This window comes from Pristiophorus japonicus, unplaced genomic scaffold, assembly GCF_044704955.1.
Source record: "Pristiophorus japonicus isolate sPriJap1 unplaced genomic scaffold, sPriJap1.hap1 HAP1_SCAFFOLD_296, whole genome shotgun sequence".
In the NCBI taxonomy this organism is placed as follows: Eukaryota; Metazoa; Chordata; class Chondrichthyes; family Pristiophoridae; genus Pristiophorus; species Pristiophorus japonicus.
The window spans coordinates 629,115-646,112 of NW_027252735.1; positions in this window are offsets into that span (position 1 = coordinate 629,115).

A 16,998-nucleotide genomic window follows, 5' to 3' on the forward strand; every position below is an offset into this window, starting at 1 on the left:
ACTTATGCAACGAGACTGCTGACTTAATAGTGTCTCTTGAAGCACACCTAACTGCCAGAACAGACTTCAATTATACTAAAAAAGGCTTCTTTATCTTCCATCAAATCTAGCTCAGTTCTTTGTTTCGATTTTTCAGCCAGCTAACTGAAACTTGATTAAGTGGTTTTAATCTGGCGTTAATAGGCTTTTCGAAGTTGGTGAGCTCTCCATTGTGCTAGTCTGGCCTGAGCCAGATATTTCTATGCCTGTTGAAAAGGTGTTGGAATATGGATGTGACATTTGGGTCCTCCGGGTGCGGTGATAAATGTTTCTTCCATCGTTGATTGTTTAAATGCTAATGTTTACAAGGGGCAAGTTTCGAGGGTATACAGTTCCCAGACAATTTGATTAGTTCCAATGTCCAAACTGGCCCTTTAGATATTGACCCCACCCCTTTTCTTGCAAACCCAACATACACCTTTTAAAAACCCCAAATTCGATTAAAGTTCGTAGTTTCTTCCATGTGCACTTTAGGATTTCAAACTTTCTGGTAGATAGTTCCAAATTAAATTCCCTTTCCTATGAGTCCACTGGGGTGTGGGGGGTCTCCATGAATGCACCCCCTTTTATCCCCTGCAGGCCTCGTCTGCCCTTTAAAATTCATTTGTGTCCCAAAGTTTTCCTTCCATTTTAAAAGTCCAGAAAGGGATTCTTCTCCTCTGCAGGGGAAAGGTACCTGGAATCTTTGTGAGATATTGGTAAATTCTACACTGTGTTGAATCTGAAAATGAGCAACGTGGGATTTTATCTTCACCACTGATTTCCTGCATTGTTTCACATTGCAACATTAAGTTGTGAAAATACTGGCAAAACTGAACCCCTGATTATTTCACGTCGGGGTCACATTGCTTTTGGATAATTCTAGAATTAATATTTTCTTTGCTGTTTGGCAATAACCAGATCCTTGCTCCAAGGTCTGTCTCATTGTTTCCCCGGGGTCAGGTGGAGATAGGCCTGCTGTCCTCATTTATTTCATGTGACAGGACACAAAAGTTCAAAATCAACCTGCAGATGGCCACATACAGCATTAAATAGTCAGGATGGCCGAGCGGTCTCAGGTGCTGTGTTTAGTTTGCAGTTTTTCTGGAAGCGTGGGTTCAAATCCCACTTCTTCATTACAGTCATTAAGCAAAACCCATTTGCTTGGCACCACGATCAGCTCCTTAAAAGTAGGATTCAGCAGTCCACCTGCTCGCTTAACATTTCCGTCTGACCTGGTGCTGAAAGTGGGGATGTTTCCGCAGTGTAGCGGTTAACATGTTTGCCTCACACGCGAAAGCTCACCGGGTGGGAATATTGAATATTTTCTGGAGCTTTCTCCTCATACATGCTCAGGGCCGAGATTGTTCTCCTGTGGAAGGCCATAAGATCATCAACATGTAAGGATCAGGAGCAGGTAAAAATACATCTCCTCACCCCACATCCCCCGTCCCGGATTTTTCCTTTTACCAATTATCTTATGTCTGTATCCTCTGGTTACCAACACTCCTGCCCATGGAAACAGTTTCCCCATAATTCTGAAAACCTCTATTGAATCTCCCCTTGACTGTGATTACTGGGGTTCAATGTGGGGAAGAGTCAGTTCATCCACTTTGCACCGAAGAATGATCGACCAGTGCATGATCTAAAAACATTATGTTGGAGAAGATTTTTTCTGTGAAATAACCGGTCCTGTTAATTTGAACAAAAGTTGCACTGGGTTCCTGGAGTCATAAGTGATACGTCCTTACTGTACAGTATAAATGCACACGAGGCCCATGCTTGAGAGAAGGTCAGTCTGTGGCCTGTCCTTTATTCCTTAGCACTCAAGTGATGGAAGTAGGTGGAGCTTCCCCTTTTATACCTGAAGGTCCAGGTTAGGAGTGTCTCCCACAAGTTCACCACCTAGTGGTCATTGTTCTCACAGTGCACAACTTGTTAGATTTTTCATGGGTTGCACCTTTTAAAAATTCCAAATTCGATTAAAGTTCGTAGTTTCTTCCATGTGCACTTTAGGATTTCAAACTTTCTGGTAGATAGTTCCAAATTAAATTCCCTTTCCTATGAGTCCAAACACTGGGGGTAGGGGGGAGGGGGGTCTCCATGAATGCACCTCCTTTTATCCCCTGCAGGCCTCGTCTGCCCCTTTAAAATTCATTTGTGTCCCAAAGTTTTCCTTCCATTTTAAAAGTCCAGAAAGGGATTCTTCTCCTCTGCAGGGGAAAGGTACCTGGAATCTTTGCGAGATATTGGTAAATTCTACATTCCCCGCTGTGATACCATATCACTTATGGTATCATTCTTCGAGCTGAGCAAAGTTCCTGACTCCCAAGAGATAATCTTCCCCGTAAATTAGCTAAACTAATACCCAAAATGCATTACACTTATGCAACATCACCATAGATGCACATTTTTCCCTTTACAGGTACAAACATTTTACATTTATACCCTCCCAGCTTGGAGGGGGTTCAATCACTACAATTGCATTTCAGCACAGTTACATTTCATTGCAGTTACATTATATTCACCAGCATGTAGGCAACGTACAACCACATTACAGAAGGGAAAAAAACAGAGATTAAAACTAAACAACATCAATTGGTTTCCTGAGGTTTGTCCATCACCCGGTAATGTCTAGATCCTGCCCTTGAGAACTGCTCTCAGGCTGGCTGACACACAAGACAAACTAAACCTTAAAATGTAAAATGGTGCAGTCAGCTGCCTTAAACTAAAATTAGAGCTATGTACAACCGCCACCCGTCTCCGGGTAGCCTGGTTAGTCCCTGTCAGGCCCATGCCTTGTGCGGCCTGATAGCCGCCTGGATGCTAGGGTTTCCCCGCAGCCGGTGAGCTGGAGACCCTTGTCTCTGGGACAGCTCGATGCTACTGCTCCTGTGAGTCCCTCACCGCTGGAGGCGGCTGGCTGGTGGTCCCTACTCTGAGCGGCCTCTGTACTTCTGACCTTCGGCCTTTCCTGTCGGGCTGCCCTTCTCCTAGGATAGAATTGCTGAGGTTCAGCTGCCGGTGACCACGGTATTTTAGGCCGTGGTTTACGGAGGGTCCTTCTCAGGGCTTGGGTTACTGGGGGTGCGTCCGAATCCCAAACGATGGGTGAGATAGCCCCTCCAGTACTGCAATTCACCGCCCCTATAGGCACGGTTTCTGAGCCTGCCACATTCCCTGTGGGCCCTCCACCGTCGGGGGCGGCCAACGGAGGATCCCTGTCCTGAGGACGGTTCACCTCTCCCGGCTGCCCTCTGTGGTTGGCTGACCCTGGGTTGTACAGCTTGCACTGGTTGATGTGGAACCACTTAGTACGGCGGGGTAGCTTTATGGCATAGACCATCGGGCTTGCCTTGTCCACAATGCTGTATGGCCCCATATATAATGCTTCACAAACCCCGACCCGAGCATGGTTCCTCACCATGACCTGGTCCCCTATCTCCCATTCGTGGTGTTTGCTGCGTTCTAGCAGCAATCGGTTACTCTGATGCTGTCTGCCCATGTTACTAGCAGCCTGCTAGTGAATCTGTTTGAGGTGTTCAAACAGGTTCCTGACAAACCGGTCCCGGTTCACCTCTCTGAGCTGACCTTCTGTGAGCACCGGGGCTAGGACATGGGTGGGGGTCCGCATGATCCGGCCAGTCATGAGCTCATATGGGGAATACCCCGTGCTCTTTGACTGGCTAGCTCGGATCCCCATTCGGACCAATGGTAAGACCTCTACCCACTTTTGGGGTGAGTCTCCTGTCTCCTTCCGCAGCCTTTCTTTAATGGTGCGGTTTAAACGCTCCACATTACCCGTTGACTGTGGATTGTGGGCAATGTGCCATTTCCCCTCAATGCCGAGCACCTTAAGGGTTGCCTGCATTACCTGCCCGGTGAAATGGCTCCCCTGGTCCGACTCCACATACTGTGGGAGTCCCCACCGGGAGAATACTTCCTTCACTAGAATCTTAGCTGTCCCTAGTGCGGTGGCTGTTCGGCAGGGGAAGGCTTCAACCCATTTTGAGAACACGTCCCCTTCTCTACATCTGTGAGGATCCTGGAGGAGTAAACCACCGGTCTCAGCTGGCCGTGCCGCTCTTGAAGCAGCACTGAGCTCAAACTGTCCCCGCTGGCTGCCACCTCCAGGAAAAACTCCTTTCCTACATCTATCGCTCCTAAGGCTGGCGCGGTCTGCAAGTCCTTCTTGAGCTGATTAAATGCTGCCTCGCAACCCTCATCCCAGTCCCACTCTACCCCCTTGTGTAGGATCCTGAGCAGAGGGGCTGCGGTGGCTGCATAATCCTCAATGAAGTCTCTGCAGTGCCCAGTGAGCCCTAGAAAGGATCTTACCCCTGTCACTGTGTTAGGGGCTGGTAACTCCTGTACTGCCTCCCTTCTAGCCTTGTCTATGGCCCTTTCCCCAGCGCGCACAGTCAGCCCCAGGAATTTGACTTCCTTCTGGCCGATCTGTGCCTTATTCGGGTTTACTTTAAACCCTTCTTCTTTTAGCAGCTCCAGCAGCTCAGCCAGCAGTGGGCCATGCTCCTCCCCCTGATCGGTGAACAGGAGCAGGTCATCCACATACTGCACCAACTGCTGGGGTCTGATAAAGCCCTTTAAACAGTTCGCCATGCATTGGTGAAAAATGCTGGGACTGTTGTGGAAGCCTTGGGGAAGACAGTTCCACGTGTATTGTTGGCCCTTAAAGGTAAAGGCGAACTTGTACTGGTCCTCCCGTTTTAAAGGAATGGACCAGAACCCATTTGAAATATCCAGCACTGTGAAAGTGGTCGCGGATGCTGGAATACTCCCAATGAGATCCGCTATGGCTGCTGCAGTGGGTGCACAGGCAGGGATATTCTTATTTAGTACTCGATATTTCACGGTGGCCCTCCATGAGTTGTCCGGTTTCTTAACCGGCCACAGTGAAGAGTTCACATGGGTAGCTATCGGTCTTAACACCCCTTGCTCTACCAGTGATCCCAGTGCCGTTGTCAGGTCTGACTCTGCCTCCCTGGGGAAGTTATATTGCTTTTGTGATCGGGTCATGGGGTCCCCTACTATACTAACAGTCATGTTTGTGGGTGGCAAATGCTGCAAGATGTGCCCGTACATATGCCTGGTACTCCACTGGGGTGTTACTGACCAGTAATTCCAAGTCGTAACCCTCCTTTGGCTTCACGGTACACAATGTTACCTTGGCCCCTTTTTCTGGGATCACCGCCACCTCACCTTCCCTGTCAGTCACTATGGCTCCCCATAGACAGTGGTTCCTGAGATCCACTAGGATCTGGTGGCCAATGATAAAATCAGCCCCCAGGATCCCTTTTCCCTTCTGCTCCCATTTCATCAGGACACACTTCCATTTGGTTTTGAGTGTCCCCAACTGAATGGTGAGCGGGATGGAAAACGAACCAGTTTGCTCATTGCCTGTGAACCCCACTAGACTGTACGGGACCCCGTTCGATAGAGGTGAGGTAGCCGGGTTATCTGCATATACAAGAGTGCTGGAAGCACCAGTATGTAGCAGGTAGGTCCCTTTCACTTTCTCCACCTCCTCGTAACGCACGGTCTCTTCCAGGCATCGTACTTGAGGGAACACAGGTACACAGGCTGCGCTGGCTCTAGTCCTGCATCTGGGTGGGTTGGAGCAGAGGGTTTTACCGAACCGGCGACTGCACCGGTTGTGATAGTTACTGCTCCCTCTCCGTTTATGAGTGTCTGTAGAGCAGCTACGAGTGTCTCATATGAGTCAGGTGTTCCTGCCCCGGCCTTACGGGCTGGGGCTGGAGTGGTCCTTCCCTTGGTCTCTTTCCATGGGTTCCTACAGTCCTTCCTCCAGTGCCCACTTTTCCCACACCCAAAACACTCGCCCCCTTTGTGGGGAGGATAACCACCTTCCTGATGCGACTCTCTCTTGCTTTAGCTGCGTTTAATCTCATGGACCCTCCCTTTAGAGGAGGGTTCCTCTGTCCCTCTACTGTTCCGGTAAGCCAGTGTCAACTGTCTGATCACTGTCTCCTCGGTGGTTCTGGGATCTCTTGGATCGAACCAGACCTGGACTTTTGCCTTCACTCCAGGTAAGCTGTTTGCCACCAGGCTGCGGAGCCAGTGAGCCAGCTCGTTAGGGGCCAGGTGGGCCCGGTCAAGAACCCCACTACAGGCCCTTTCGTAGACCGGCCACAACCTGTCGGCGAAAGCCTGTGGAGTCTCCCCATCGAGCTGCACTGTCTTCTCCACTCGGGAGAAAGGACTCCCGTCGTTCATACCCATGGCCTCTAGAACCTCCTCCTTAAACGTAGCGTACGTGTTTCGCCCCTTTCTGCTGTCTGCAGAGAGGGAATGGCACAGCTTGGTGTCTAGCGAGAAGAGCAACAGCTTAGCCTGCTCTGAATCATTGCACCCGTTAATATCCCCTGTGTGTTCCACTTCCAGGAAGTGTACCGAGGGATCCCCCTGTTGGGTGAGCTTACTTAGGTGGCCTATCATAGCCCTCAGTTTTTGGGTGTCGTGGGGAACTACGAAGTTGTTTTCTCGGGGTCCTGCTGCCCCATTAGCATCAGGCGGGCCAAACTTCTGCTGCCGGACCGGGTGCATTGGCCCTGGTATTTCGCAATCCTTGCCTGCTCCGCACTCTGGCTGACACCCCTGCTGCCCCGGGCCATTCCTGGGAGCTGCAGGCAGTGACTGAGTGGTTTCTCCTTGCTCAACCAGGTGTTCCTGGGCTAAACCCGGGTTTATCAGGCACACCATGCCTTTAGATCGGGATAGAGCAAGGTTCAAGCTTTGGATCTGCTGCTGGCAGGGGCCATGGTCTCCTGCCTCAAATTCCCTGGTACGGGCTACCTTATAGGCTACCTGAATGTCTCTCACCCTCTCCCCGTACTCTTTAACTTGCTTGGCGAGGCAGGAATTCTCTTCCCGCAATGCCGGTTCGCTATTCTTGGCTTCAATACTCTGACACTGTCAAAGGTCCAGTTGGGTTTTGTGCCTTTCTTTAGTGAGCTCTCTACTTTCCTTTAACTGTCCCACCTCAGTCCACAGCCTTTCCCCGACTGTGGCCCTTGCGCTGAACCTCTCTTCTGCCTGTCTCAATATTCTCTTTAATTTCTCATTCTCCTCATTTAGATGCCGGATCTGTTGCTGAAGGCAAATTAGCCAAATGGCCTTCTCTATCGACTTTTTATGGTCCTTGCTCTCGGTCCATTGAGCTGCAGCATCTTCTGGACGCTCAGCATACAATAGATCGAGTACCCACTCCTTAGCCACATTTACCCTCTTAAACACAGATGAGGAAATCCCCTCTTCCATTTTGCTTCGTTTCCTGAAACCAGTCTCTCTCTTATCACGTCCCTTGTACCAGTGTCCCATCTGCGTCGCCATTATGTAAGGGATGGTTTGCAGGGGGTCAGCTTTCCTTTCTAACCTTATATGAGCGGTTCCGAATCGCTCCCACACCCTTGGTTCTCGACACTGGAATTATGAAGGGACTGTGACAGACTTGGACAGACAATCGGTTTCAAGGTAGGAAGCAGGTATGGCTTTATTGTGTTTAAAAAGAAGTAAAAGGCACACCTTTAATAACACACACAGACCAATACACACTGAAGGGTACAACACATTGAATAAAGTGTCAAATTACAGCCTGTGGGTAAAAGAATACAGCTTAAACTCTAAATGGGGTAAAGAGGAGAATGCAGATACATTTACACAAGTTATCCCAGTCTCCCCGCTCCCAATTCCACTAACTAACTAAGTTATAGCTCTGAGGGTTCAGGGGCTATACTCACCAATCCCTTTAGACAGTTGCCGGTGAATCGCAGTTTCAGGGTTCGCTGCACTTGGCCTTCTAGGCGAGCCGTACCCTGGACGGAGGAGAGGACTTCGGACTGCGTAGTCTTCGGTTGATGTAGGCGTCCGTTGATGTGGTAAGTTGCATTTTGGATGTATGGGGTAAATACCCACTTTCTTTGGTCCGGAATAGTTTTAGTTGGTCCCTTTTGGTAATTTCTCCCCCCATTGGGTCGTTCAGAAGTAGATTGTAGGGTGATTGTCAATTTTGTTGCTGACAACCTTCCGTTTCGTGGGCCTCGTGCTCGGTCAGTTCTTGATGAGTTCTTGTAGGTTCCTTCACGACTCCATTTCTTCACTCCGGCTGCTTGTGTCTGTGTCTTTGTTCCAGTCTGTGCTCTGCTTCTCTCCTGTCTTCTGCTAGTTTCTGTGTTCTGCTAGTCTGCGTGCTGCTCCTTGCTGGTCTTGCCTTGTAAAACTGGGGGATAGATATAACCCAAAAAAAGGCTCCGTTATCTCCCATCAAATCTCTTGGGCTCTGTTTACACTGTTCTGTCCATTGATTTTCAAATGTCTCCTTTGTCAGCAGTAACTCGATTAGGATGTGAGAATGTGCTGCCACTGGTTTTGCATTGTTTTAGGATTGTCCAGTTTCTTGACCATGATTTCCATTGTGCTTGATTGGGTAATTCGATTATCTCTTCGAGGGTGCATAGCCTGGGGTCCTTAATGCATGAATTTGGCCCCACCTCCTGTATTTTGTAACTCTTTTTTGCAGTTTGCAGCCAAAATGTTATAGAATCTTAAAATTGATATGCTCCTGATAGAGAATTCAAACAGGCTGCATTTAGACAAGTTGAGAAAACACAGACTCCAATGACTACGTGCAGTTCAGCATGTTGCATTAAGTCATCCATCAACTTGACATTTTAGGACCTTGGGTAGCGAGCCAATTAAAAGGTTAAAAGACTATTAATTGAGCCAATAATGTCAAAGAAGGCGAGTTCTTTTCTGTAAATTGATACAGGTATAAGTACAGCCATTTTGACCATGTGGTCCCAGAAGAACAAAGACCTGGCTTAAAGCCAAGAACTTGTTACTGCTGTCTGCCAAAAATAAAGAAGTTAAAACGACAATCGGAATTCGTATTTCATTGGAAATTAAGAGATCTAACAATTTTGGCATCACGAACATGATCGCTGATTAAAGAAATTGAATTTTGGACATCGGACTTACATATTGAGGTAAGGACACCTCTTTTTAAAAGTCCTCGGTCAAAAGTCTAAATTCGCCTCTCCTTCTACGCGATTCCGAAAGCCTCCGGTTTGCGAACCCTCCGGTTGGTAGTCGGCTCGAGGTCCCATAGACGTCTAAACTTCGGCGGTGTGTTAGTTAATTAATCACCGACCTATTGATCGGCTGGAAAGCCTACGACTCGAGACCCCAGTAAAGAAATGATGGCAACAGGAGATAAGAGCAAAGAATTGCCTACAACTGTTAAAGGTAGGCAGGCACCACCTGAGGTTTCGATAGATGAAATCCTCGAACAATTGAAAGAATAAATAGAGCAACAATTCAACTTATCTAAAACCTGTATTAAGATCGCACAAAAGTACAGAACCTCCAAAGGACAATGGTCCTTGGACGAGATTAAAAGCGTCTGGGGAAAAACAACCCGTATGAAAAATAAAGAGCGAACTAGATGGTCCCTAGCGGTTATGGGCCAGATTCGAAAGCGGAACGAAATTATAATGTGTTCCCAACATGATCGAGAACTGACCAGTACAAAGGATCAATTGCAAGCAGTTTGTGCACAGCTGCGACAGAAAAAGCTTGAACTTGAAAAGCTGGAAGTGGAAGTTAAAGATCTTAAAGGTGAAATTAAAGAATGGAAAAAATCATTAGGTCAAGAGACAGTAATAGGAAAAGGAAAATGTATTGATCAATTCCCAGGGTACCCATGTTTGGATAAATTAAAAGCACAAACCCGAAGACACGACCGAGGAATAGATACGAATTCTGAATCCTCCGACGATACAGGATCGGAGGATGACGAATTAGGGGTGCGCTTTGCCCCGTTTAAAAAAAGACGAGTTGTAGTCAAATCAGAAGAGACTGCGGATGAGGGCGGAACCAAAAAAACAAAGAAAAGGGTGTACGAAGAATATTTAGTTCATGATCCGGCAGACCCAGAGAAAATTGATAAATGGTCCAAGGAATTGCCCAATCCAAAGAAAGGGGGAGTACAAACGTGGGACCAATTGGACCGCTTAAGAAATATATATCAACTTCATCCCTGGGACGGAGTGCAAATTTTGACCATAATGGTGCCAAAAACACAGGGAAGAAAATTGCACGACAAGGTAGAAGAAGCTTTGGGGCAGAATGATCAAGAATTAGACGCAGGATGGGAGGCGATTAAACACTAGCTGCAAGCCTTCAGTCCAGCTAAGACAGACTGGGGAAAAATTGCAGCCTGCCAACAGAAAGGAACAGAGGATGTCCTGGAGTATGACGAGCGGTTTAGATGCACGTGGCTAGAACATTTGGGTATGAATAATACGGATGAGGAAATGGACGAACCCTTTTGGACCCCTGAAAGCAGCTTTCGTGGCAGGTCTAAAGCCAGAACTGTCAAAAATGCTTAAGGTGGTGTTACCGGACTGGGAAGGTAGAGGAACTACCTTTGAAGCATTGGTGGATCGATGTAACCAATTAGATGGGGATATGGGAGCTAAAGTCCGAGCTGTACAGGCTATGGGATGGAAATCCCAGGATTCCGATAAACAGTTAGTAGGAAAATTACCCGGAAAATGTCATTATTGTGGGAAAGAAGGTCACTGGGCCAAGACCTGCAGGGCCAAACAGAAAGATCGTGGCTGGGGAAGAGGACGCAGCCAGGGATACAATTCAGCCAACAAGCCAGGCTTGTCACAAGATAACGACCTCATAGAAGCATTTAAGCGACTGACAATACAACAACAGAAGGAGTTACTTGGGATAGCAAAAAACGATTAGAGCCCACCCTGGCCCCCCTCCTCGCACTAATACAACAAAGGGGAGATGGGCTATATATAACTGTGAGGGTGGGTGATAAGGATGTGGACTGTCTTTTAGACACAGGGGCGGATTTAACATGCTTATCCCTACAATATGGAGACTTTTTGCCATTGGATGGTAGGGCACGTACAGCCTATGGAGTTGGGGGTCATAAAATGGAAATTAAAAGGACAACACCGGTACTTATCGGGCTGGGTCCACATGAACTAACCACGCCGGTCTGGATAGGCCCAGTAGATCAACCCCTTTTGGGAATGGACGTTCTAATCCAAGTAGATTCATCGTTGCATTTCGAGGATGGTCGGGTGACATGGTCAATTAGAACTTTGAAGAAAGAAGAATTGAAGGAACACCCGATATGGGCTAAAGATAAGAACGATTGTGGCCTACTCCAGATGGAGCCTGCGTCATTTACAAGGACCAAGCCTCCATGCACGAAACAGTATCCCATCAGTCCAACTGCCATCGCGGGAATCTTACCGGTTATTCAGCAATTGGAGAAACAAGGGGTGCTTATTAAAATGCGTAGCTCCTCCAATAGCCCTGTGTGGCCGGTACAGAAATCTAATGAGACTTGGCGTTTGACTGTCGATTATAGGAAAGCTAACCAGTGTATTGATCAAAAAGCTCCTTTGGTCGCAGATCCCTCCACCATTTTTAATGCCCTCAAACCGGAACATAAATGTTTCTCGGTTATAGATATGGCCAACGGATTTTAGTCGGCGCCTCTGGCACGAGAGGTTCAACAGTGGTTTACTTTCACGGTCCAAGGACAACAGTATACTTGGACCCGGTTACCGCAGGGTTTTCACAACAGCCCTACGGTATTCCACATGGCTTTACAAAGTCATTTGCGAGAATTACCTCCCCTGTCATCCACAGTCATCCAATATGTAGACGATATCCTGCTAGCTTCAAACACGGAAGAACAGCATTAACAAGATTTACGAGCTTTGCTGGATCACCTTCGGCTGAAAGGACATAAAGCCAGCATCAACAAAGCACAAATATCACAAGAAGAGGTTGTATACCTGGGACCAAAGATTTCACAAGGAAAAAGAGAACTTACCCAGGATAGAACTGCAGCTATTTGGGCTGCTAAAAAACCCACCACTATTCAGGAACTAAGGTCTTTTTTGGGATTGTGTAACTTTAACAGAAATTGGATTGACTCCTTCACACAGCTTGCTCAGCCACTGAATGATATTTTAAAGGGGAAACGTGCCTCTAAAGAAGCCATCACCCTCACAAAAGAACAGCAAGAGGCCTTCCTGAGTTTGAAAAAGGCTTTGTGTTCGGTACCGGCTCTGGGAATCCCCGACAGTGGTAAGCCATTTACCCTGTTTGTCCATGAGAAAGAAGGATATATGACAGCTATACTGACACAAGAACATGGGGATCAGCAAAGACCTATTGGCTATTATTCGGCAAAATTGGATGCGGTAGTCCTCGGATGGGGAAGTTGCCTATGGGCCATGGAAGCTACATGTCGAGCGGTAATGATCACTGCGGGTCTAGTCCTCGACCAAAAGCTGATTGTCAAGTGTCCCCACACCGTACACGATTTGCTGTCTATGAATAGAATGTCTCAGGTGACAGCAGCAAGATGGACCCACTGGACAGCAGTTTTGGAAGCTCCTAATCTCCATATCGTCCGGGCCAGCCCTGTTAATCTCGCAACTATGCTCCCGATGTCAGAATCGAGGGAGCAAGAGGGGGGAGAATGTGAAGAGCATGACTGCGTGGAGATTTTAAAAGAAACAGAAGAAGCAGCCTTAGCAGCAGAGGAGCCTCTGCACAACCCAGACCTCATCCTGTTTACAGATGGTTCCTCCTTTGTTGACAATGGTACCAGAAAAGCAGGATGGGCAGTTACAATCTTATATGAGGTAGTGGCAAAAGGATATTTACCCTCAGGAACGTCAGCACAACAGGCCGAGTTACTGGCCCTGTCAGAGGCATGTCGAATAGCAGAAGGACAGACAGCTAATGTCTACACAGATTCGCATTATGCTTTTGGAGTCGCTCACGACTTTGGTATGTTATGGCGGATTCATCACTGCTGCTGGTACACCTATCCGAAATGGAAAAGAAGTCAGAGACTGACTGGAGGCCATACAATTACCTCAGGAAGTGTCCATCCTGAAATGTAAGGCCCATACCAAGGAAAATACCACAGAAGCACAGGGAAATGCCCTAGCCGACCAGGCAGCTAAAGATGCCGCCTCACAGGGCGTTCCTCCAGAAGAACCAACACAGATGTGCAGATTGAAAGCACTCAGGACTCTAACACGAGACCTTCAAACAATGCAAGGTGAGTGCTCCCGAGAGGAAAAATGGACATGGATTGAGGCAGGAATTAAGCTGTGCGAAGATGGTGTCTGGAGACAAAGAGTTACCGACAAGCCAGTCGCGCTACAAGCGCTTATGCCTTTTTTAGCCCAACAGATCCACTCGTGGGGACACTTGGCCTCACAACAGATGACGACACGTTTCCAGAAAATCTGGTGGGGTCGGGGATTTAAAAAACATGCCCAGCTGGTAACAGACCGCTGTTTGGTCTGCCAGAAAAATAATTCTGGACCCATCACGGTATTGCCCCAATTGAGGCCCCCTGCCCCTGTCAGACCATTCCAGCATCTGCAGGTTGATTATATATCTCTTCCTTCATGCCAAGGATACACAGATTCTCTAGATGGGTAGAAGCTGTCCCAACTAAAAGAGCCACAGCCAATCTCACTGCAAAGGTCTTGTGTAAGGATTACATTCCCCGATGGGGAGTCCCGAGTAGCATTGACTCAGATCAGGGAGCACACTTCAAAGATGCTGTCTGCCAAGAAGTCTGTAGGTTACTGAACATTACGTGGGATTTACACTGTCCTTATCATTCACAATCATCAGGACAAGTAGAGTGAATGAATCGAACTCTGAAACAACGGCTTGCCAAATATCACCAAGAAGGAACACCATGGCCCCAGGCACTATCAATCGTGCTATGTAGCATTAGGGCAACCCCTAACAGAACTACAGGTCTCAGTCCATTTGAAATTATAACAGGAAGACCCATGTTGCTGCCAGGAACTGTCGATTTATGGAAAGCTGATGTTCACTTAATGAGTGACACTTTGTTATCATACTGTCAAAACTTAACCAATGCTATTAGTTCTGTTTCCCGACAGGTATCGGCAGCTTGGGGTAATCCAACCGAAAGAGGACACGACATCATCCCGGGAGTCTGGGTGTATGTGAATAAGTTGCATAAAGAACCTTTGGGTGCCAAGTGGGAGGGACCTTATCAAGTGTTATTGACCACCCAGGCAGCTGTTAAAGTCCAAGGAAAGAAAGCCTGGATCCACGCTTCACACGTTAAACGAGCACCCATAACTGAAGCTGAAATCTAATAAGGACAATTACTTTTTGCGAAAATGTATAAATTTACTGTATTATTGATTGTAGGTATTCTAGGCATAGGCCTACTTCTTACTAGCCGACCCTCTGCACCAAAGGGAAATAGTAGGGTAGCAAGGGAATTACATGTAAATACCTTTTTATATATGTCATACATTTATGCCAAACAAGGTAACATTTCGAGTTGTTGGGTGTGTGCGCATATTTCTATTCACTCAAAGGGAGGGATTTCCTTGAGGCCAGTTCCCTTGAATATCTCGGAAATGGCTGAGTGGATAATTAATCAAAATAAAACAGGCAATGCGTTTCAGGATACGGAAAACTGGGCACGTAAATGGAAGTCAGCAGGTTACAATCTGACTACCTTTGAAGGGGGATACCAACCGTGCGACAATAATTCCAAACGGCCCCCATTTTTTGTTATCACTAATACAACGGGAATAGGAAGACCGGGGGAATCGGTCTGTCTGATTAGAAACATCAAAGGAGGCCAAAATATGGGGTATAGTAACTGCTCCCGGAATTATAACATAATCAAGCCACGGAACCGTCCAAACTGGGCTGATTTGGGAATTTTTAACATAACGGGGATTCTGAATAAAACAGATGGAAAAGCCTGGACAGGCCCCGGAGTGTTGCTGACAAAGAAACAGCTAACATTCATTGCATATAATGGCACCTATTGGGTGTGTGGCACAAGGCCTACCCTTGGCTGCCCCAGAATTGGATGGGATCCTGCTATTTAGCCTACATTGTGCCTTGTATGTATCATATAAAGTCACTGTCGGAACATTTACACCGTCCTAAGAGAGCTATCACAGAAACAGAGAGGTTCTTTGCCATTCTGATCCCTGGGTATGGGACCGCCAAACTGGCAAGGGAATCCATGAACATGGCATCCGTTGTGGAACGAGTAGCCAATGATACCTCAGAGGCCCTAGTTAAAATCAATGCAGAAATGGTAGCAATCTGCACAGTAGCCCTACAGAATAGACTGACCCTTGATTACATCCTGGCTGAAAAGGGAGGTACTTGCACCCGACTCGGAACTGAGTGTTGCACATATATCCCAGATAGCTCCGAAGAAATTACCCACTTAGCGGAGCATATCCAAAAGGAGGTAGAAAAACTTAAGCAACCCCCATCATTCACTTTGTGGAGTGGAGCCACTGAATGGCTAGGTTCAATAGGAACTTCATTGGTGGAAGGTTTAATTCTATTCATTGTAATTGTTTTACTTTTATATTGTTTGTTTATGTTGATTAAATGTTGTTGCGACCAGGTGGCTGTAGCTGCTGTCCCGCAGGTGAGACACCTTGCAGGTCCCAGCAGACCGTCTGTACGTGGCACAGGGGTATGTTGTGCTTAACGGAAGGTTGTTTACTGGTTGAACTTAGATATTGATTTGGATTAAATTGGAATAAGGTTAATTAACCTACTAAAATCAGACTTCCAGTGTGGCCACGATGGAACTCGGGTTGGTGTAAATTTGTGTGGAAGCTACTAGTCCGGACATGTGGCGAAACACATCAACAAATTTTCGAAGGAAACTCTATTAGCATGTATGAAATTATTTTGTAGAATGTTTAACCAGAGATACCTGATGTTTTATGATTCAGTTTGTGAAAGAATCAAAGTGGGGGATTGATAGAGAATTCAAACAGGCTGCATTTAGACAAGTGGAGAAAACACAGACTCCAATGACTATGTGCAGTTCAGCATGTTGCATTAAGTCATTCATCAACTTGACATTTTAGGACCTTGGGTAGCGAGCCAATTAAAAGGTTAAAAGACTATTAATTGAGCCAATAAGGTCAAAGAAGGTGAGTTCTTTTCTGTAAATTGATCCAGGTATAAGTACAGCCATTTTGACCATGTGGTCCCAGAAGAACAAAGACCTGGCTTAAAGCCAAGAACTTGTTACTGCTGTCTGCCAAAAATAAAGAAGTTAAAACGACAATCGGAGTTCATATTTCATTGGAAATTAAGAGATCTAACACTCCTTCCCACAGATGTTTAGGGGATCTCAAGCTTCTGTAATTTAGGTCCATTTTGAATTCCCTTTCCTATGAGTCCAAACACTGTGGTGGGGGAGGGGGGGGGGTCTCCATGAATGCATCCCCTTTTACCCCCCGCAGGCTTCGTCTGCCCCTTTAAACTCATTTTAAAAGCCCAGAAAGGGATTCTTCTCCTCTCTAGGGGAAAGGTACCTGGAATCTTTGCGAGATATTGGTAAATTCTACAAGTGCGCCGGACTTAACCAGTCGACCACCAGGGAACAGCTTCCATACTTGTCAATATATTTAGATATATTTATAGATGAACCTGAATATCAACGGCGAGCTACCGAGACCTCATGGCGCAACGGTAGCACTTTGAGTGAGAGAAATTGTTCCACAGTGATGCCCATTTCATCTTTTGTTCCCTTTTAAACACTAGAAACTGAGCGAGCGGGAATAAATAGAGAAATAAAAGCACAGGGATATCGGCAAGAGCTAGAGAGAAGGGGAAAGATACTGTCCCCACCCAGAACTAATGCAGAAACCCCTCTGCTGCGCTCGGGGTGGCCACCCGCAGCCTGGATACACTAACGTCCCAACAGCTCATTGACTGTCGGAGTGGGACCGTGCGGCGCTTCAGAACACAGGTTGAAAAGTCAAAGTCACTGATTCCGTCTCAACTGCTCCTCCAACCAAGAATAGCAACATACACAAAATATGCTTTTATAATAGT